Below are 22326 nucleotides of genomic sequence, written 5' to 3' on the forward strand. Positions count from 1 at the left end.
AGAACCTGATGAAATCGGCACAATTCAAAGAAAGTAGCAAATTATATGGTTAATTTAGCATTGTACAGGATCAATGAAGGTCTAGAAAATTACGAGAATTGTGTACTAAGAAGCATGGTAAACTAGTATAAGAGCGATCAATCATTCAACAATACATTTGTTACCTAAAAGGTAAAAGTAATGCAGCCTGGTACATAAACTACTAAAGCTGCCTGTACCTAAAAATAGATGGAATCATACACCGAGGTTTCATCTCCTAAAAGATCGTCCTACTACGAGAGTCCCCTCAACACCTTCTCCATTCCATTGAACCCCAGAACCTCTCGCTACGTTGGGAAGCTCCTGCCTCTGTATAGTTCCCCAATGTTCTTTAATTTTTAGTTTTCAGAGTGTGTCGAGTATCCGGAGCATCCGGGCCGCACAAGAGGCAAAGGCGTGGTTCTGTGGAAGTATGGGTTCAGGGATTACATTGATTCATATAGAAGCCGGCAAAGAAGAAAGAATGATGAGCGGGAGCACTTGCGAAGGCTAGAAGAACGGCTCATGTCACACGATCAAAGACTGGAGGAAGAGGTTCAACGCCAAGTGGCTGTAGCAATGAGCCAGCAACAGCAAGCGCAAACGTTGTCTCCAGAGCCTAGTGTCGCAGCCGATCACCTGTCTCAGCGGAAAAGCAGCTGCGCTTCCACAGACGTCGCCGCCGCCGAGCCCACGGGGATCCAGGCCGCAGTTGAAGCGTCGGCCCCGCAGCGATTTCCAGTGGATGAGATCACCCACCGGACACCTTGTGACCTGCAGACTGCCGTTAAGAACTTAATGTTCACTGTTGCGTACGGTACCGCCATGCCAACCGAACCAGGCGACGTGTACCACGGGCAGCAAATTCCGCCTAGATACACAAGAGTTGGCGTGGAGCAGGTGTGCCAGGGTTGGGAGACGCTCGAGCTCGATATTCCTGGAGGCGATGGGGAGAGGACACTAGCAGAAGCCATTCATGGCTACATCCTATGGGATAAGCGCTACATTGTCCTAAAGTCGGATGATCAAACACCAAGACCGGCATCTCAGCATGCTTCTCCAAGACCAGCATCTCCGCAAAACTCCCCAAGGGCAGCACTGTCTCGGCAAGGTTCACCGGCACATTCTCCATCACCATCATCTCATGCGCCGATGAACACTCAAGCGTCACCGTCGCCTCCATGGTCACCCCCTCCGCCGCCGGCAAAGAAGCAGAAACGGCCGCCGGCAAAGAAGGTAGCTGCACCGGCTAGGGAGCCTCCAAAGAAGAAGGAAAATAAGAAGAAAACCAAGGAGGCTCCTATTAAACCCTGGGGCATGAGCCTTGAAGAATGTGATCGGATAACTCAAGAAAGAGTTAAAGAGCACTTCAAGCCGAAGCCGGAGCCCGAGAAAGTCATAAATCCGATAGATTTGAAATTTTTTAAGGGAATGTGCGAAGCAAATAAGAGAAAATTCATTCCGAGAGACCCCCTTCAGACTACGAACGCACAATTATCAAAACTACTGAGAAAAAGAAGAGACAATCAAAGTCGTCGTCGTCCGACGTTCCACAGCTCGGAGCCCAAAAGAAACAATCAATAGAGCCTCTCGTAGTGGGACAGACGACGCAAGAACAAGACTTTGTTACATTTCTGAAAGAATCAAACCTGACGGCCGCTCAGATTGCAGGGGGAGAAGATATTCCAAAGGCCGATGTGGTCGTCAAATGGACGTTTGAGATCGGCAAAACTCTTGTACCCCCCGAAGTAGTGTCTGTGCTTCCAACGCAAATGTATAAGCTGCACCAGCACTACATGCGTGCGATGGCCGATTGCATCTTCATGCAGGGCGCAAAGATTAAAGATGACGATTTCTTACGGGGGGAGGCCATTATATGGATAAACTGAGAAGAAATTTACCAACTATTCCATCAGGAGGCCCTCGACATCTCTATGGTCAGCTTGTGAGTTCTGTAAGTATTTTACTCTCCTTACGTATTGTTTTGCATGATCTCAACATACTGATCTCTTGATTTATTCGATATCATGTAGAATGGAGATACATACTTGCAGAAGAAAGGGATACTCTCACCTCGGCTTCATCGACCCAATTACTTGTAATTGGAGGCTTCTACGTGACAATCCCGATGACATATTCCAAAACTTGTTCAAGTACATAAGCGTTCATCACAACAAGCAAATGATATTGTTTCCTTACAACTTTGCGTGAGTGATTCCTTCCGTCTAACTCTTTCTATTCTATAATCGAATTGTTTAAACCTTAACTACCAAGAACTGCCTCCGTATAATCTTGCAGTGAACACTTTGTCCTAATTGTCATAATTCCCGAGAAGAGCCTACTCGTGGTTATGGACTCATTGAGGAGACCTTCAGAACAATACGAAAATCTTCTTAACATGATGAAAAAGTAATTCTACTACTACTCCGTCCATGACCGATAATTTGAATCACTTTGTTACTTGACTATAATTGTTCTAATCATGCACAGGGTTTGGAAAGAATTCGCTAAAAATCATCCAGGCAAATTTGACAAGAAATTGAAGATCAAGACAGATTTTCCGGTACGCGCTTGGATGATTCGTTGCACGATTCATTAGTTTTATTATATATTCATGTAAATACCTGATAATTTCTTCTCTCTTAAAGTGTATGAGGCAGAAACCAGGTACTGTATTGTGCGCATACTATGTATGCGAGAACATCCATGGTCTGGTAGGTCTTCCAAAGGGCTGGACAGATTGGGAGGAGGAAGTAAGTAAAAAAACTTGTTAATATTTGAACTCGTATTTTAATTAGTCGAAATTAATTATCCCCTTTTTCCATAGGTCGGGGAGATGCGCGATAAACTCATACCGGAGGAAAAGATTATGGCGATTCAAGAACAATTCTCCGGATTTATTGTTGAGCAAGTCCTCGATCCAAAAGGCGAATTCTACTATGATGGAATATCTAATATTGACAATCACAACAAATATGACAATATACGCGTATATATGTAATTAAGAACGAATATAACTATGTAAATATATATGTGTGTCTATGTATTAAATTTCTATTTATGAGTATGTATGTATGTATTAAATTTCCAAAAGGCGAATTCTACTATGTAATTAAGAACGAATATACCTATGCAAATATGATGGAGTATGTATGTATTATATATATAAGCACTCCAATAATATATATGTGTATATATTTATATTTATATAATATTGGTCCTAGACATTTTCATATGTAAAGGAATTCACATGTATAGATATGTGTATACATATATATATATAAGTGAATTAATTTATATATGAAAACTATCTAGGACAAATATTATATAAGTAACTATATATATATGTATATATTAGTGGAGATCATACACACTGAATTCCAATACATAAGTTTAATTGAAATGCAAAAGTATAATTGAAATAGAAAAAGAATTGAGAAAAGAAAAACATGAAAAAAAAAGAGATCTTTTGTCCCGGTTGGTAACACCAACCGGGACAAAAGGGTGCGCCAGCCACGTGGGCGCTGGCTGCACCTTTTGTCCCGGTTGGTAACACCAACCGGGACAATAGGTCCTCTTTTGTCCCGGTTGCCACACCTGGGACAAAAGGGCACCCCCTTTTGTCCCGGACAGGCGTTCCCGGTTGGGAAACCGGGACAACAGCGGTTTCCCAACCGGGACAAATCAACGTTTTTGTAGTAGTGAATGGTAGATGTGGGTAATTTTGATGCAAAATTAGGGAGTTATTTTATATATTATTTATAATGGCTAAGGTGGATATTTTCTTTTGTAAATTATAATAGATCTAATACCCATCATCGGCGATGATGATTGGCGTCTACCAAATCAAAGACCAAATGCTCCTAATTATTATGAGAATTTTTAGGATAGATCTTTTTCTTAGCGTGCCTAGTGAGAATTAATGTGGTGCCTCCATTGAAGCCTCTTATTAGTAATAGTAAGATGTTGTTATTTGTACTTTGATTCTTTGTCATCCCTCTATATTAGGGTTTCAGTTTTTCTTTTGTTCTGTAACAAGCTGTTATGTATACATACATTTGCCGTATATGTGTTTCATCACATATGATTGTTACCGGTTTGATATCTAAATCCTAGTCCTAGCTCTCTCTGCCCCTTCCTTGACCACACGGTACTGGCGGAGTGGGCATTGACGGCCGAGTGAGTGTCCGTCCCCTATAGTTGTGACGGACAATGACGGACGAGGAAAATAGATACAGACAATGAGTGCACATTAGGAGAGCCTATTTCCCGTGACTATAGGCAAATTAAAGCGCGTCTGGAGGAACGTGGTGTATGCGAACCACACAACCCTTATCGGCGACGGGAGGCAAACAGTACGTGTGTCCTTGTGGTTAGAAATGAACAACAACAACATAGCCTTTTTTCCCAAGCAAGTTGGGGTAGGCTAGAGATGAAACTCGAAAGAAAAAATTTCAAGGTTCAGGCACATTGATAGCTAATCTCCAAGCGCTCCTATCCAAAGCTATCTCTTTAGAGATATTCCAATTCTTAAGGTCTCTCTTAACCAACTCATCCCACGTCAGTTTAGGTCTACCTCTACCCCTCTTTACATTATCGACCCGCTCAAGAACCCCATTACGCACCGGCGCCTCAGGAGGCCTTCGTTGGACATGTCCAAACCATCTCAGCCGATGCTGAGTAAGTTTCTCCTCAATTGGTGCCACCCCGACCCTATCCCGAATAACTTCGTTCCGGACTCTATCCCTCCTTGTGTGCCCGCAAAACCACCGCAACATCCGCATCTCTGCTACACTCAGTTGCTGCACATGTCGCCTTTTTGTAGGCCAACATTCAGCACCGTATAACATCGCCGGACGAATTGCTGTCCTATAGAATTTGCCTTTTAGCTTTTGTGGCACCCTCTTATCACAAAGGATGCCAGAAGCTTGCCGCCATTTCAACCAGCCAGCTGAAATTCTATGCCTAACATCTTCATCAATGTCGCCATCCTTTTGTAGCACCGATCCTAAATACCGAAAAGTATCCTTCTGGACCACCACTTTCCCATCTAGACTAACGTCTCCCCCCTCATGCCTAGTCGCGCTGAAATCGCACATCATGTACTCGGTCTTGGTCCTACTAAGTCTGAACCCTTTCGACTCTAACGTGCGTCTCCACAGCTCTAACTTCCTATTAACCCCTGCCCTACTCTCGTCAACTAGCACCACATCATCAGCAAAGAGCATACACCAAGGGATCTCACCTTGTATATCCCTTGTGACCTCATCCATCACTAAAGCAAATAAATAAGGGCTCAATGCTGACCCCTGGTGTAGGCCTATGTTAATAGGAAAGTCGGTGGTGTTGCCATCACATGTCCGGACAAACGTCGTCGCATCCTTGTACATATCCTTAATGAGGGTAATGTACTTAGTTGGGACTTTGTGCTTCTCCAAAGCCCACCACATGACATTTCTCGGTACTTTGTCATATGCCTTCTCAAGGTCAATGAAGACCATGTGCAAGTCTTTCTTCTGCTCCCTATATCTCTCCATCAATTGTCGTATTAAGAAAATCGCCTCCATGGTTGACCTTCCAGGCATGAACCCAAATTGGTTTTGGGTCACACTTGTCACTCTTCTTAGGCGATGCTCGATAACCCTCTCCCAAAGCTTCATCGTATGGCTCATCAGCTTAATCCCACGGTAGTTAGTACAACTTTGAACATCGCCCTTGTTTTTGAAGATAGGTACTAATATACTTCTCCTCCATTCTTCCGGCATCTTGTTTGACCGAAAAATGAGATTAAAAAGCTTAGTTAACCATACTATTGCTCTATCTCCTAGGCATCTCCACACCTCAATGGGAATACCATCAGGGCCCATCGCTTTACCTCTCTTCATTCTCTTCAAAGCCTCCCCGATCTCTACCTCCTGAATTCTCCTCACAAAACGTCTGTTGGTATCGTCAAAAGAGTCATCTAACTCAAGGGTAGGGCTCTCACTCTCCCCATTAAACAACTTGTCGAAGTACTCTCTCCATCTATCCATGATCTCCTCATCCTTCATTAGCAGTCGATCTGTCACATCCTTAATGCATTTGATTTGGTTGATGTCCCTTGTCTTCCGCTCGCGAATCCTAGCCATCCTATAAATGTCCTTCTCCCCTTCTTTCGTGCCTAGCCGCTGATACATGTCATCATACGCCTTACCCTTTGCTACACTCACAGCTCGCTTTGCAACCCTCTTCGCTAATTTATAGCCCTCGATGTTGGCTGCACTCTTGTCAAGGTGGAGGCGCTTGAAACACTCCTTCTTCTCCTTAATAGCCATTTGCACCTCGTCGTTCCACCACCAGGTGTCTTTCCCCTCCTGTTTACCTCCCCTACTCACGCCAAACACCTCTGAGGCCACCTTCCGAACACATGTTGCCATCTTTAGCCACATGTCATCTTTTCTTTTCCATCTGTAAACAAGAAGAATAAGAAGAAAGACCTAGCTAGCGAGGTAAACAAGAAGAATAAGAAAAAAGAAGCCATTTTCTTAACCATGAGGCAGTGACGACGACGAGCGGGCATTGACCGTAGATCGATGAGATCGAGTCCATCTATAGTCGTCGTGACAGACAACGGCAGGCGAAGAAAATACAGATACAGATAGTGAGTGTAGGCCAAGCGCGTGTGACAGACAAAATTTAATACGGGTCTTAGAATTTATTTGATTTAATTAAATAAAATATGAGCTAAGCCCATATTAAATCTAACATTGACTGTCGATCGATCGAGTACGTCCAGCTATAGTTGTGACAGACAACGGCAGACGAAGAAAATACAAATGCAGACAGTGAGTGCACATCAGGAGAGCACGTACCCTTAGGAGCAGATTTTACTTTCCCGTGACGGTAGGCAAAGCGCGTCTGGAGGACGAGGGACCGAAACTGGCGACCAGAGGGGGTGAATGGGAGCCGATCAAAATTTCTTTCGAAATCGATCCGTCGGCCTATATCCCGAAAATTACCACAAACCCTCAAATCCTAGATGAGGTGTGGAGTAGCTATAGAAGAGCTAAACCAACACAAATCATCCCTAGGAACGAGCGAGAGAAAGCACGGAAGCGATCGAGAAAAAACTGCAGATCTAGCAGTCAGGGACCGGTCAGACCGCTTGCTCTGGGCGGTCAGACCGGTCGGGCTGGATTAGAAATTCCAAACCGGTTGCTCCGACCGGTCATACCGCTTCTGCTCAGAACAGAAATCCAGCCCGCGAACTCGAGGTGATTTCAAGATTACTCGTTCAAATCATCACCAAATGGTCTCAAAATTTGCAGGGAGGTTTCTGGGATAGAGACGAACCTCTCCACAAAATGAATCAACCCAAAACGCAAAGGATCACAAGAATTTCGTGGGGAAAAGAGGTAAAATAGGGTTTTCCAAAAGCTCCAAAAACCTCAATCCGAGGGACTCGTGATTCTCGGGGGTTTAGCTCTAGGCTAGATGGTCAAGAAGCAAATCACGGAGTCCCTAAACCCACTAAGAGAAAACTTTAATCTCAAAAACCACCAAAAGAGAGGAAATCAATCCATGAACAAAAGATGAACAGGAACACAAGAGAGCTGCTCAAAAGGGTCCTCGATTTCATTCAAATTCATCGTGATTTACAGAGGAATTCACCTATACAAGAGCTAGACCTCCACCCATTCATCCACCCTCTCAAATTTGTCCAAGTCTCCTCGATCTGCTCCCCAACCACCCCATCTCTAAAATCTCGTCTCTTTCTCCAAGGCTCTTCGATCTGCTCCACTCCATCTCTCTCTCCAAGGCTCCCGCTCCTCCGCGCCATCAACTTGCAAAGCAAAAGGATGAGGACCAGCGCCGAGGAGGAAGCAGAGAACCTGCGCTGGTTCGCACGCATGTGGGAGGCGGCGCGGAGCTGTGGCGGCATGGCCCGAGGCCGCGCGCGGCGGCGGGCCGCGACGCTTGCTGGCAGCGCGGGGCTGCAGTGGCACGGCACGAGGCCGCGCGCAGCGGCGGCGGGCCACGGCAATGGTGCGGCGAATGGTGTCGGCCTGCAATGGCTCGGGGCTGCGGCGCTCGCCGGCGGCAGGGCGCGACGCCGTGCACGCAGCGGCGGCGGTGCGGCGAACGGCGTGAGGTTGCGAGCAAAGCGGTGGCGCGGGGCCTCGGCGCTCGCAGGCGATGCGCAGCATACGCGAGCGCGCCGGCCTCTATAGATCTACGACGACCTCTACGGGGCTGCGACGGACTGCGGCGCATGGAGGCCAAGCACGGCGGCCTCGACGTGGTGCAGGGAACAGTCACAAGCCCTCCCCTAGACAGGAAAGGGACTGGACGGCACGGAGCTTCAGCGGCGGCGCCCTGTCGCATTGCTCCGGCGGCCACACCCAGGAGTCAGTGGCACGGTTAGGGCGCTCCGACCGGCGGAGCTGCTCCTGCAGCGGCGCACGGTGGTGACGCGGTGCGCAGGGAGCGGCGGCGCAAAGGATGCCCGCTAGAGGGGGGTGAATAGACGTTTTAAAAACTAATCCCGTAGATTAAACCACTTAAGACAGAAGTCGGCCACAGACCGGTCAGACCGGTCCTACACTTAAAAACCGTGACCAACTTACCAACCGGTCAGACCGGCTGTATAGACCGGTCAGACCGGTCTTGCTCAGAACCTGCATAGACAAGTTATATCCCCTTTCCACAAGCTCTAGCACAATAATAATTTGGTGTAGTGCTTATAGAAGTGACAGCAAATATATTCTACACTTCTGCACACATAGAAACAACACAACCAAGTAGATCGAAGCGGAAGCACAAATAAAGCTAGAACACAAATGTGAGGCAAACCAAATGAAGATAATGCAGAGGAGACACATAGACTTATTTCACCGAAGTTCGGATTGACCACGTTCACCACGTGTGAATTCTACTCTCCGTTGAGGAAGCTTATCGCGACCACAAGATCAACCTATCTCCTCATTGCCACTATATGCCCTCGTGGCACACAATCGCTGCTGCAACAAACTTGCCGCTGCTCACCACAAGCTTGGGAGCTAGCCGGCGATGCCTAGCCGTCTAGGAGACTTCACATCCAAGAGTAACAAATGCTTCAACAAGTTGGCGATACAACCACAAGTGCTCTAGCTAGAACTTATGCACTCACTGCTCAAATCTTCTCTTAGCAAAGGTTTCACTCAACCCAACTCAAGGATCTAATCTTGATTCACTCAAATCTCACAAAGAGAGGTTGGGGAGAACTTCTCGAGTGCTCTCACGGCTCAAAGATGGCTCAGAATCATAATGGCATCAGCACCCACGAATGGGTGAGGGTGTGGGGTATAAATACCCCTCTTTCAAAAACTAGCCATTGCTCTGTCAGAGTTGGACCGGTCAGACCGGTCCCCAGACCGGTCGGTTTGAATATACTAGCCGTTGGACCCCGACCGGTCAGACCGATCGCCTGGACCGGTCAGACCGGTCCCAGTAGGTTTTCTGCTCCCTAAGTGTTTCTCTCTGATTTTTCTCACATGGGATTACTATGAGCACTTTAGGTAAAGTCAACCCACTGATGTTGCATCCCCCTTGATAGTACGGCATCCTATACTCAAGTTCACATAAAATGACACATACACAACACTTGAGCTTTTATGTCTTGATCAAGCCGAACTTCTTCAATCAATATCCTAAGGTTGTCAACATCGTTAATTTCAGTGAGCATGCTAGCTTGAGCTAGTGACTTTGAATCTTCCTTCATATAAGAATGAAATCCATCTTTGATTCTCAAGTCACTTTCATTTTTCAAATAATGACACTCTACAACATAGAGCTCTCCAAGACACTAGGATCTCCGGTATTTTGATCCGTATCGGTTTCCTTGCTCCCCCCAAGCCGACGCTTGCGTAGCCTCTTGAAACACGCATCTTGGTCCTCTCTACCTTCATTCTAGCCGTCCATTTTGAACTTCACATTGATTTGTGTCATGCATGAAATCTTCTTTATCAATATAAATTCACCATTTAATTTCATATGCAAACTTTCCAATTTGAGACAACATATGCACATCAAATCATGTCTCATTCCCTTTTCTCTTGCTTGCTTCTCTTGACAATGATATTCATCTCATATGACAAGTCTTTCCAATTTGAGACTATACAACAACATATCATGTCTCATTCTCATAATCTTTGCTTGTCATTTTGAATTCCATCACAAGTCGAACAAGTCTTTAATAGATATTACAGCCTTTTATATCAACCATGAATACCTTGCTCTCAATTTTCTTTTATAACTTTGCTTGCCACATTGAGTCCCACATAAATTAATAAGTTTTAACTCTTTAGAGCTTTCATATCAAACATGAATACCTTGCTCTTCCTTTTTTCTTTCACATTCTAGCTTGTCACATATATAATGATTGCCAATGGGACATACACAATTTCTTGCAATACATGAGCTATCTCAATTTATATCAATTCACAAATTAAATACCTTCTCATAATCTTATGCAAACAAGTTAGTCCTTTAATCGTGTTGTCAATCAATACACCAAAACCCACTAGGGGCTTAGATGCTCTTTCAGTGGCTTTTGGCCTCGAGTCTTTTCTATTTATTTTTTATTTGATCTGCAGGGCAGGTTGTGCCGTGGTCTGCCCCTAAAAATAGACTTTTAGGGGCGGGTCATTGCCTTTCTAGGGGTGGGTCGCGGGGTGACCTGCCCCTGTAAATGCATTTTAGGGGATCAACGGTGGTCCCGCTTGGATGATAAGTGATTAACAATGTTGAGTGAATTTGATATATCTCTTAGTTAATGATGTGCATGCTATATAAGAGTTTCATGTAACTCTGTCCCCCAGGCTATATAAGGGCGGATAGGGACCCTTCCGAAATATACACCATGATACACAACCCGCAAGCAATACAAACCACCCAACAGGACGTAAGGTATTACACTATTTGCGGCCCAAACATATCTAAACCTTGTATTGCTTGCACCATCGTATTCCTAATCTCGATGATTCTCTGTCTACAATCTACCACCTTAGGGTATCTCTAGGTGGGCTTGCGGTAAAACACCGACACCGTGGGAGCGAATATTCTAGGATGTAACGGCGTTGTGTTTCCAGGGGTTGGCGACGATCTCGTCGACAGCGAGGCGCGTATGGTGACTTTATCAATCTCGAAGATTTGCCAACTCAGTCTTCGAATATACTCTTAGGGTAGCGTTTGCGTATGTGCGTTATTCATAGGGGTGAGCATGCGTGCATTGTGAGTGTCTGAGTTGCATTACCTCTATTTTAATTTACATTTCATATTTGTTTGTTCTAAGTCAAACTTAGCAAATTTCGACCAAACTTATAGAAAAGAAAAATAATAACATTCACAATACCAAATTTGTTTCGTTGAATCCACAATGAAAATACTTGTTGATAGTGCATATGTTGGATATTGTCGGGTACCACAATTAGGGACACCCTAATTGGGGTACTCGGATTGCTTTAAAAATGCAAACACATGTTAAGGCAACTGGGCCCACAGCCTCCTTCCAATCTGGAAGAAAGTAAAGGACTCAAAGAGGCCCAGCATGCGGCCCATTGGCACCCCCCTCGGAGCCACGGGGTAGTTTCCGCCTCGCTCGAGGGCTCCCGTCGAGACCCCTCGACTGCGCCCCGCATCTCCGACTCGCTCGAGGGTAGCGCACCTACCCTCGAGCGGGCAAAACATCTCCGCCTCGCTCGAGGGTAGCAAACCTACCCTCGAGGGCGTAACTCATCTCCGCCTCGCTCGAGGCCACCTCTCGGCATAAGGGGCAAACAGCCCTACCGCTCACCCGCCCGTCGTACGAAGGCATTAAAGGTCAGCCACTCCTTCACGGCTCCCAGGACAGGCGGCGTCGGGCCGCCATTCCCACAGTGGATGTGACCGGAGTCCCATCCGCCGACTTCAGTCACTGCTCCGCCATCCCGAGTGCTGTGGCAGCACTGTGGGACCTGCGATGTGGGACGGGACGCACCCGGCATTGTTCCCATTACTATTCTGCCTACCCCGACCGTCCGGACCAACCTCCTGCTCGGGAAGGGGCCCGGCGATGTCACGTGCCCCTCCCGAGAGGGGCGCTCAGCACACACGGACGGAGTCCCGAACCTCCCCCCTCGAGGGGTCCAGGGCCTCCACGTGTCTCCCGGACCTCCTAGTGTGCACGCCCATACTCCGACCAGGGGGTCCAGGACTGCTGCGTGCCCCGCTACCGCAGGTGCATGCAGGACCCTGGCCTATAGGGCCCACAAAACGCCACTGCGCCATATATAGAAGACCATACACCAGCGACGACCACGCCGCCTGCAGGGGCTGGCAGGACGCCGGCGCGATCTCCGCAGGACCAAGGACGATATCCAGGATGACTGCCACGCCTGACGCCATGCCCCGCAGTGTACTTCCTATAGTGTCCGACCACTGTACCCCACGATTCGGGGGAAAACGATGACTTCCACGCCCCCCTGCTCATGTATGCCGCCCCTCCTTGTGACTATAAAAGGAGGAGGCGGGCTTCCTTTAAGGGGGACGTTGGAGACGCTTCTGAACCTCAGCGACCGCGGTCACCAGCATTCACAATCATCGACACACCCGATTTCTCTTCTAGCAGAGACTTGGGAGCTTCCCTCCCTCTCTCGCCTCGCTTGTACCCCCTACTACAAGCACCCCGGGAGCAAGATAATACAGTGCCCTCGCACAACCCCTTTGCTGGACGTACGGCCCCGTGGCCGGAACCAGGATAAACCCGTGTATTACTGTGTTGCCTCTTGCATCAACATCTGGGACGAGGGATCCGGACCCCCGGGTTGGGACACCGACAGTTGGCGCGCCAGGTAGGGGAAGCTGCGTGACATTCTCTCTTTTTTGTTCCCATTTGATCTCCAGGAATGGCGGGCGGAGCCAACCCATACCCCATTTGCGTTTCGGATCCGCTCCCAGATGGACACATGATCTGGTTCGGGAGTCTCGAGTTCAGAGCAACTGGCAATGGTTACCTCATGCAGCTCCTCTCGCCCAGACGCAACCCTGTCACTCCGACTACACCAGCCCAGCACAACAGGCGCTCGGGCCAACACTCGCGACAAGCACGCGCGGAGTGGCGTCGTGCTGCACGCCACAGCTCCCCTGCGTGGGTTGAGGCTGGCATGTTGCAACTCAGCATTACGGCCAGCGGGGCCACTGCTTCATCATTACGTGCCTCGGCGTCGTCCGCACCGGCACCATCACCTGCTGCAGCACCTGTGCCTCCCAGGGGGGCTCGACCCCGCCGTCGCCTTTTCCCTTCGGGATGCGCAATGCTGCCGCCTACGCCTCTTCAATCATCGCTAACTTCACCAAGTATGAGGACCTGCCGGGTCATCATCTTCTATCAATCCGCAGCCTCATCGCCTCGACTCCCGACGAATCCTACCCCGAGACGGCGAGCTCGATCGCCGACGATGTCAACTTCTTCATGAACAACTTCGCGACCGAAGAGGGCGAGGACTACACCGGGGTCCGCGACCCCGACGCTTTCCGCTCGTTCCAGCTGGCGACGGCTTACTGCCTTACCTGCTCCGAAGACTCCAGCGAGGGGGATTACGATCCTGCCCGGGAGTGCTTCATGGCCCAGCTCGCGGATGGGCAAGACGATAATGCCCCGAGCGACGACGGGGACAGCGGGGCAGACGCGCAGGCAATCCAACCGGTGGTGCCGCCTCCGGCCCCTTCTTCTTCGTCAAGCTCGGCGGCGCGGCAAGCACAACTGGCGCAGCTTAAGGAGCTTCAAGCCAAGCTCGACGAGCAGCGTCGGCAAACCCAAGAGCTGCGCACTGCACTTGAGCAGCAGCGTACCGCGTGTGGTGCACATGCCCAGGCGGCGGGACGCGTTGCTCGGGAGCGCATCCTGGCCGACGACAACATCGACAAACCTCCGGAATTGAAGACAGTCGGCGAGAAACTCATCGCTGCGGCCTACCTACTCCAAGCTATGCCCGAGCCATCGACGCCTTCGGGCCGCAACCTGCGCCGCGAGGCGCAGGAGCTCATCGAGCAAGCTGCCGTGCAGCAGGCCGAGAGCTCTGCGTCTCGTATGCGCTCGAAAGCCCCGGAACAGCCAGGAGGGACTGCGCACCAGGACCGCGAGGTTGCTGTGCACACACCACTAGCAGGGAAGGGCAAGGCAGCCGTAGCGCCCGATGCGAAGGCACCCTCGGTGCACGAGCGCATCGGGAGAGTCCCCGTAAGGGAGCGAATCCGTGACACGCGCGGGCATGCCGGCGACGGCGACGCCCGCTGCATCATCGACGGCAGGAGGTACACCCCTTGACGGGGTGGAGCTTCGACCCCGAGCACGATAGGGGTGAGTCACCGGAGCCTCCGGGCACCCGGGTGTTCGGCCGGGAGATCCGAACTACTTCTTTTCCCCCGCGCTTTCGACAACCCAACACCCTCGTCAAGTACTCGGGCGAGGCTGATCTTGTAGTCTGGCTCAACAACTGCCGCCTAGTGTGCCAGCTAGGTGGCACGACGGAAGACGCGGTCATCATCCGCAATCTTCCTCTTCACCTTGCTGACGCCACATGAACGTGGCTCAAGCATTTGCCTGCGGATCAGATCCACAACTAGGCCGACTTGGTCCAGATCTTTGTGGGCAACTTCCAGGGCACATACGTGCGCCCTGGAATATCTTGGGACCTCAAAGGGAGTCGACAGAAGCCCAACGAGTCCCTGCGCAACTACGTGCGGCGCTTCAACAAGCGATGCACCGAGCTCCCCAGTGTCACCCACGTCGAGGTCATCAACGCCTTCCTCGAGGGTACGACGTGCAGGAACCTGGTGCACGAGCTTGCGAGAAGCCGACCCGCCAACACCAATGAGTTGTTCGACGCCGTCACCAACTACGCCGCCGGCGAGGAGGCTGTTGGTGCCATCTTCGACGACAAACCTAGCAAGCGCAAGGAAGATGCGCCCGCGGAGGGCAGCAACCCCAAGTTCAACGCCCCCGCCAAGAAACAGAAGCAGGGGAGGAAGGGAAAGAAGCCGGTCCCACCAAACCAGCGCGGGTCGGGGCAGGCAGAGGACTCTGAGGAGGCCTTCGCTGCCGCCCCGGACCGCAAAGGACCTCGAGGCCCCCCTCGAGGCGGTGGTGGCCCGTTCGATGACATGCTTAAGAAGTCGTGCCCTTACCACAAGGGCCCGGTCAATCATACCCTCGAGCAATGCGAGATGCTCAAGAAATACTACAACCGCGACGAGGATAGGAAAAAGGACGCTGGCGACAAAGGTGAAGATGACGAGTTCCCCCCGGTGGAGAACGCCTTCTTCATCTTTGGAGGAGCAATGACGAACATGACCTCTCGACAGCGCAAGCGTGAGCGCCGGGAAGTCTTCTCTGTCACCAGGGCCACGCCATCCTACCTCGATTGGTCGAAGGATTCCATCTCCTTTGGCCGCGAGGACCACCCCGATTACGTCCCGTATCCGAGAAGGTATCCGCTCGTAGTCGACCCCATCATCGGCAACACCCGCTTCTCCAAGGTGCTCATGGACGGAGGCAGCAGCCTCAACATCATGTATGCCCACACCTTGGAGCTCATGGGGATCGGACTGGACAAGCTTCGCCCCAGCAAGTCGCCATTCCATGGCATTGCGCCGGGGAAGCGAGTCCAACCCCTCGGCCAGATCGATCTGCCTGTCTGCTTCGGCACGGCAGCTAACTTCCGCAAGGAGGTACTCACTTTTGAGGTGGTGGGTTTTTGAGGATCCTATCATGCCATCCTTGGTCGTCCTTGCTACGCCAAGTTCATGGCCGTCCCCAATTACACCAACCTCAAGCTGAAGATGCCGGGTCCAAAGGGCGTCATCACCACCGGCTCTTTGTTCGAGCACGCCTATGAGTGCGATGTCGAGTGCGTTGAGCGTGCATAGGCTCAAGCGAAGGACGAGGCCCTCACAGCCACCCTCGACAAAATGGCAAGCGAGGCCTTGGACTCCACGCACCGACACGATGGGAGCTTCGAACCCGCCGAGGGTATCAAGAAGGTGCCCCTTGGCCCGAGCCACCCCGACGACAAGGCGTTGCAGATCAGCGCCACCCTCGACAGCAAATAGGAAGTGGTGCTCATCGATTTTCTCCGCGCCAACGCTGACATCTTCGCGTGTAGCCCCTCGGATATGCCCAGCATACCGAGGGAGGTCACTGAGCACTCCCTTGATGTCCGACCCAACTCCAAGCTGGTGAAGCAGCGCCTCGACGCTTCGACGAGCTCAAGCGTCGGGCGATCGGTGAGGAGTTGCAAAAACTTCTGGCGGCCGGATTCATCAAGGAGGTATTTCATCCCGAGTGGCTAGCTAATCCAGTATTAGTGAAGAAAAAGAGTGGAAACTAGAGGATGTGTGTAGATTACACTAGTTTAAATAAGACATGTCCGAAGGTTCCATTTCCTTTGCCACGAATTGATCAGATTGTAGATTCTACTGCGGGGTGCGAACTTTTATCCTTTCTTGATGCTTACTCCGGTTACCACCAAATCAAGATGAAAGAGTCCGACTAGCTCACAACTTCTTTTATCACACCTTTCGGCATGTACTGCTACGTTACGATGCCCTTTGGCCTTAGAAACGCCAGAGCCACATACCAACGGTGTATGCTCCATGTTTTCAGAGGCCATCTCGGGCGGAACGTAGAGGCATATGTCGACGATATTGTTGTAAAAACCAGGAAGGCGAACGACCTGGTTGCTGATCTCAGGATCGCATTCGATTGCCTACGGGACAAAGGGGTAAAACTCAACCCCGAGAAATGCGTGTTCGGGGTGCCTCGAGGCATGCTCTTGGGTTTCATTGTCTCCCAGCGGGGCATCGAACCCAACCCTGACAAAGTCTCGGCCATCACTCGGATGGGACCGATCCGAGACCTAAAGGGGGTACAAAGGGTTATGGGATGCCTAGCATCCCTCAGCCGGTTCATCTCGCGTCTTGGCGAGAAAGGCTTACCCCTGTATCGACTCTTGAGGAAAACCGAGCGCTTCACGTGGACCCCCGAAGCTCAAGAAGCCCTCGAAAGGCTGAAGGCATCGCTCACTCACGCTCCCACTCTCACACCACCCACGGACAGCGAGCCCATCTATCTGTACGTTGCTGCGACGACCCAAGTGGTTAGCGCGGTGATCGTGGTCGAAAGACAAGAGGAGGGCCATGCTTTGCCCGTCCAACGGCCGGTGTACTACATCAGCGAAGTGTTGTCTGAAACTAAGACACGCTATCCGCAGATTCAAAAGCTGCTCTACGCAGTGGTTCTGGCTCGGCGCAAGCTGCGCCACTACTTCGAGGCCCATCCCGTCACCGTGGTCTCGTCTTTTCCTTTGGGAGAGATAGCCCGCAACCGGGAAGCCGAGGGTAGAATTGCCAAATGGTCTATGGAGCTGATGGGAGAGACTCTCACCTACGCCCCCCCGCAAAGCGATCAAGTCCCAAATCTTGGCTGACTTCGTGGCTGAATGGACGGACATTCAGCTACCCCCACCGCAAATCCAGGCCGAATGCTGGACTATGTACTTCGACGGGTCGGTGATGAAGACCGGCGCCAGTGCCGGCCTCCTCTTCATCTCACCCCTCGGAGAACACATGCGGTACGTGATACGTTTGCATTTCCCTGCGTCTAATAATATGGCAGAGTACGAGGCCCTCCTCAGTGGCCTCCGCATCACCATTGAGCTCGGCGTTAAATGCCTCGACGCACGCGGTGACTCTCAACTCGTCATCGACCAAGTAATGAAGGAGTCTAGCTGTCTCGAGCCGAAGATGGAGGTGTACTGCAATGCAGTGCGCCGCCTCGAAGACAAGTTCGACGACCTAGAGCTGAATCATGTCCCGCACAAGTACAATGAGGATGCCGACAAATTAGCCAAGATCGCGTCGGGGCGGACCACCGTCCCCCCGAACATCTTCGCTCGTGACATCACCAAGCCCTTCGCCGAATTCAAGGATCCGGCGGAGCCGGGCCCCTCGTCCACCGGGTCCCCCGGCGAGAACCCCCCAGCGGACGGGGTCGAGCCCATGAACATTGACTTCGAGACCACCGCCACGGACGAGGCCGAAGCAATGGAAGTCGACGAGGTCCCCACCTCGCAAGATTGGCGCGTCCAGTACCTTGACTGGATGATTCGAGGGGTCCTGCCCTCGAACTGTGCTCGGGCGCGGCGCCTCGCTAGGCGGGCCAAGTCCTTCATTCTAATCGACAACGAGCTATACAAGCGCAGTCCCTCGGGTGTCTTGCAGCGATGTATCCCCATCCCCGAGGGCAAAGAGCTGATCCGCGACATCCACGCTGGCATCTGTGGCCACCATGCTGCGCCGCGCACCCTCGTGGGTAACGCGTTTCGGCAAGGTTTTTACTGGCCCACCGCCGTCGCCGACGCCACGGACGTCATGCAGACCTGCGAGGGTTGCCAGTTCTATGCTCGAAAGATACACCTCCTAGCGCACGTTCTGCAGACCATTCCCATTACATGGCCTTTCATTGTGTGGGGACTGGACCTCGTCGGTCCGCTACAGAAGGTGCCCGAGGGCTTCACCCACTTGCTGGTGGCAGTAAACAAATTCTCCAAATGGATCGAGGCTCGACCCATCGGCAAGATCATGTCCGAGCAAGCAGTTCTATTCTTCACCGACATTGTCTTCAGGTTCGGGGTCCCGAACTCGATCATCACCGACAACGGCACCCAGTTCACAGGCAAGAAGTTCTTGGCGTTCTGCGACGGCTTTCACATACGTGTGAACTGGTCGGCTGTGGCACACCCACAGACGAACGGGCATGATCCTCCAAGGACTGAAGCCGTGAATCTTCAACAAGCTGAACAAATTTGGACAAAGATGGCTCACGGAGCTACCCTCGGTCATTTGGAGCCTGAAGACGACCCCGAGCAGAGCCACTGGCTTTACCCCGTTCTTCCTCGTCTATGGTGCCGAGGCCATACTCCCCACGGACTTGGAGTACGGGTCGCCGAGGCTCAAGGCATACCAAGAGCAACAGAACCAGCAAGTTCGCGAAGACTCGCTAGATCGAGTGGACGAGGCTCCAGACGTGGCACTCCTACACTCTGCGCGCTACCAGCAGTCTTTACGAAGGTACCAAGCGGAGAGGGTCCGGCGCCGAGACCTCAACGAAGGAGACCTGGTGCTGAGGCTTCGACAGGACAGCAGGGGCCGCCACAAGCTCTCACCGCCATGGGAAAGGCCGTACATAATCGCCGAGGTGCTCAAACCCGACACGTACAAGCTGGCGAACGACAAAGGCGAAGTCCTCACTAACACTTGGAACATACAACAGCTATGTCACTTCTATCCCTAAAATTCCGAGCTATTTGTACATCGTTTGTACTCGCATTTTCAATTTCCCGAAATAATAAAGAAGTATGCCTTACTTATTTATTTTTGGGAACCTTCCGGACCCTCGAGGGCTCGGATGCGCACGAACACTGAGGTAGGCCTGGCTTTACCCTCAGCAAAGCCACGCCTCTCTCGGGGGCTACTATGGGGGAACCCCCGAACGTTCCCAAAAACAGCCAACGTTTTTTCGAAATATTTCCGTTTCGCCTCTAAGCTTCTCGTATCCTTGGAAAAAATGGACGCGAGGCGTAAGCAACTACGGTATGGGGCCGGCCGAGTCGTGGGGCCGCCTACGCCTCCGGGATACGGCACCCCCTCACCACCCCATGCCTACGTTGCTTATGAACGCGAAATTCCTCGCAGACATTCATCTAAGTCGCAAACGAGAACACGGAAATAAAGTAAAGAAAACGCAGGCTCGAACGCACAAGGCCTCGATGGGCCACAAAGTCAATTTCAACGATAACGAAATTCTTTGTTCATAAATATAAAGTGTGATTACAATAAATGCTAATCTATTACATGGGCTTCGAGGCCCAGATCTCCTACAGGCTACCATCCCCCCTTGCGGGTCTTCCGTGGTGTCAAATTCAGCAATGGAAGGGACGTCGGCTTCGAGCTTATCGGCGAGGATTGTGGCGAACTCCTCCGCGGCTGCGTCGGCTTCGTCCATGATGGCCGACGCGGCGTTCGCATCAGCATCATCGGGAACGACGTACCCCGACGACACCCTCTGGAGATCCATGAGGTAGTGTGTCGAGGCCACGGCGAGGGCCCGCAGGACACCGAGGCGGAAGGTGCTCTTGGCATGTTCGGCAATCCGACCGCCTAGCCCGCGCAGGCGGCTGATCACCGAACTGCCCGAGATGGCACCCTCTCCCTCGAGCCCTTGACACACGCTCACAGCGGTTTGCTCCAGCTTAGCAAATTCCGCCTGTGCCGCTGTGAGTGCGGTGTGGACCGCTTCCTTCGCCGCAGACTCATCCGCCACCTTCTGCCTCAGCTCTGAGCAAAGGAAATCAACGTCAGCTACAAAAAGAAACAAACCAACGAAAACTCGAAGGTACTTACCCGTGATACTCTTCTGCGCCTCTTCCCTCTGGACTCGGGCGGCCTCTTCGATCAAGGACAAGGAGTTTGCCTTCTCCTTAAGGGCGGTCCCCACGTTCTGGAGGGCCACCTCCTTCTCCTTGAAGGCATCGCCCTTTTCCCGGAGGGTCCCGGTGAGCGCGACGATGGCCACCTCCTTGTGGAGCAGCTCGGTCTCCTGCTGCTCGAGCGCTGTTCTAAGGCGCTGCAGCTCGGCGCTCTGCGCCTCGGCTTCCCGAGCCTTCTCCTCGAGCGCCGTCCGAAGGCGTTGCAGCTCGGTAGCCTGCGTCTCGGCCTCTCGAGCCTTCTGCTCTGCTGCAGTCCTCTAGACGTCCCGCTCACCGGTGACCTGCGCCAAGTCCTCCTCAAGCGCCTGCTGACGTGCTCCCAGATCCGCCATCTTAGTGTTGGCCTCGATGTTCTTGAGCACTAGCTCAGCATTGTGCTGCCCGAGCTGGCTCATCTGGGAGTACATCCGGGTCATCTCGGTGCTCTTTTCGCGCGAGATTTCCCGCAGTCGCTGCAAGTGGAAGAGTGTGGGTAAAGACGCGTTAAAGCCAAATCGAATCCAAGCAATTTTCAGGGGAAAGTATTTACCTTGCTGACCTGGTAATCCGTCCCCTGATGGAGCTGGAAGGCGCGGTCGAGGGGCTGTAGGATCTCCCGGCCGACGCCGAGCTGCGCGTTCCAGGCCTCCTCCTCCTCTTGCTCTTAGCGGAGAAATTCCGAGGGGAGCCCGGACGGGATGATCGCCCCGTGGTGGGGCCCCTCGGACGTCCCCGCCTCGAGCACACCCGAGCTGGCCGATGCAAACTCGGCGATGTGCGCGGCGGCGCTTGCCACAGTAGCAGGGTCGATGTCCACCGAATCCCCATACTCCTCGCTGCTGCCCGGCAACTCCACCACCGCCACCATGCTCCCTGGCGCTGTGGGCACCGGCACCACCGCGATGATACCCTCGTCCCGGGCCTCGGTGGGTTCCAAGACTGGGGCTCCTTCCACCCCCGGCGCCCCCAACGCCGTCTCCTCCTCTGCGATGCTCTCGACCTCATCCCTCGGGGGCTCAAGGACGAGGGTCTCCACCTCCACATGGTCGGCGGGGCGCTCCTGCGTGCCCCCACTAGTTTCTCCATCTGCAACCGGCCGGGCGGCGCTGGCCGCGTCGCCCTGACCGGCCTCAGCTTCGACGTCCGGCCGGGCGGCGCCATCCGCACCGCCCCGGCCGGTCTCCTTGGCGTCGTTGGCCTGAGCAGCTGCTTCAGCACCGCTTCGGCTGATGTCGCCCTCCTCCTGTGATCGAGCTTCCTGGGCCGCCTGGGCCCCTCAAGCCATCGCCTCCCGCAGCTTCGCGGCCGCCGCCACGAGGTCCATGGCCTGCGGGGGCTACGGTGCCGAGTGCGGCGTACTGCGCGCCCCGGTCTTGAGGGCCTTAGTCGGGGTGAGCTGCACCGCGTCCTTGGCAACGGCCCCGGGGCTGGAAATCGAGGAACAAAAGGTGAGGAAGCAGGATCAAGAAATCGACCAAACAGACAACAGAAATAAAGTCAAATCCACTAACCCGGATCAAGTGCTCATGCTCCGCTTTCTGGTCCCACTTCTTCGGGCCCGCGGCACCGTGCCGCCCCTCGAGGACTGTCCCAAGGGCGCCTCCCTCGGATCGGCCTGGTGCCTCGAGGCTGTCAGCACGGGCGCCTCCGCGCCCGCCGCCGACTCGTCGCCCCAAATCTGCACCTGGGGCGCGGGCATCTCCTCACCCGCCGCCGGAGGGGATGGCTCCCGCTCCGCCCCCTCGAGGGACGGATCCACCGATGACCCAGCTGCGGTCCTCGTTCC

Source organism: Panicum virgatum, chromosome 8K (assembly GCF_016808335.1).
Source record: "Panicum virgatum strain AP13 chromosome 8K, P.virgatum_v5, whole genome shotgun sequence".
Classification (NCBI taxonomy): Eukaryota; Viridiplantae; Streptophyta; class Magnoliopsida; order Poales; family Poaceae; genus Panicum; species Panicum virgatum.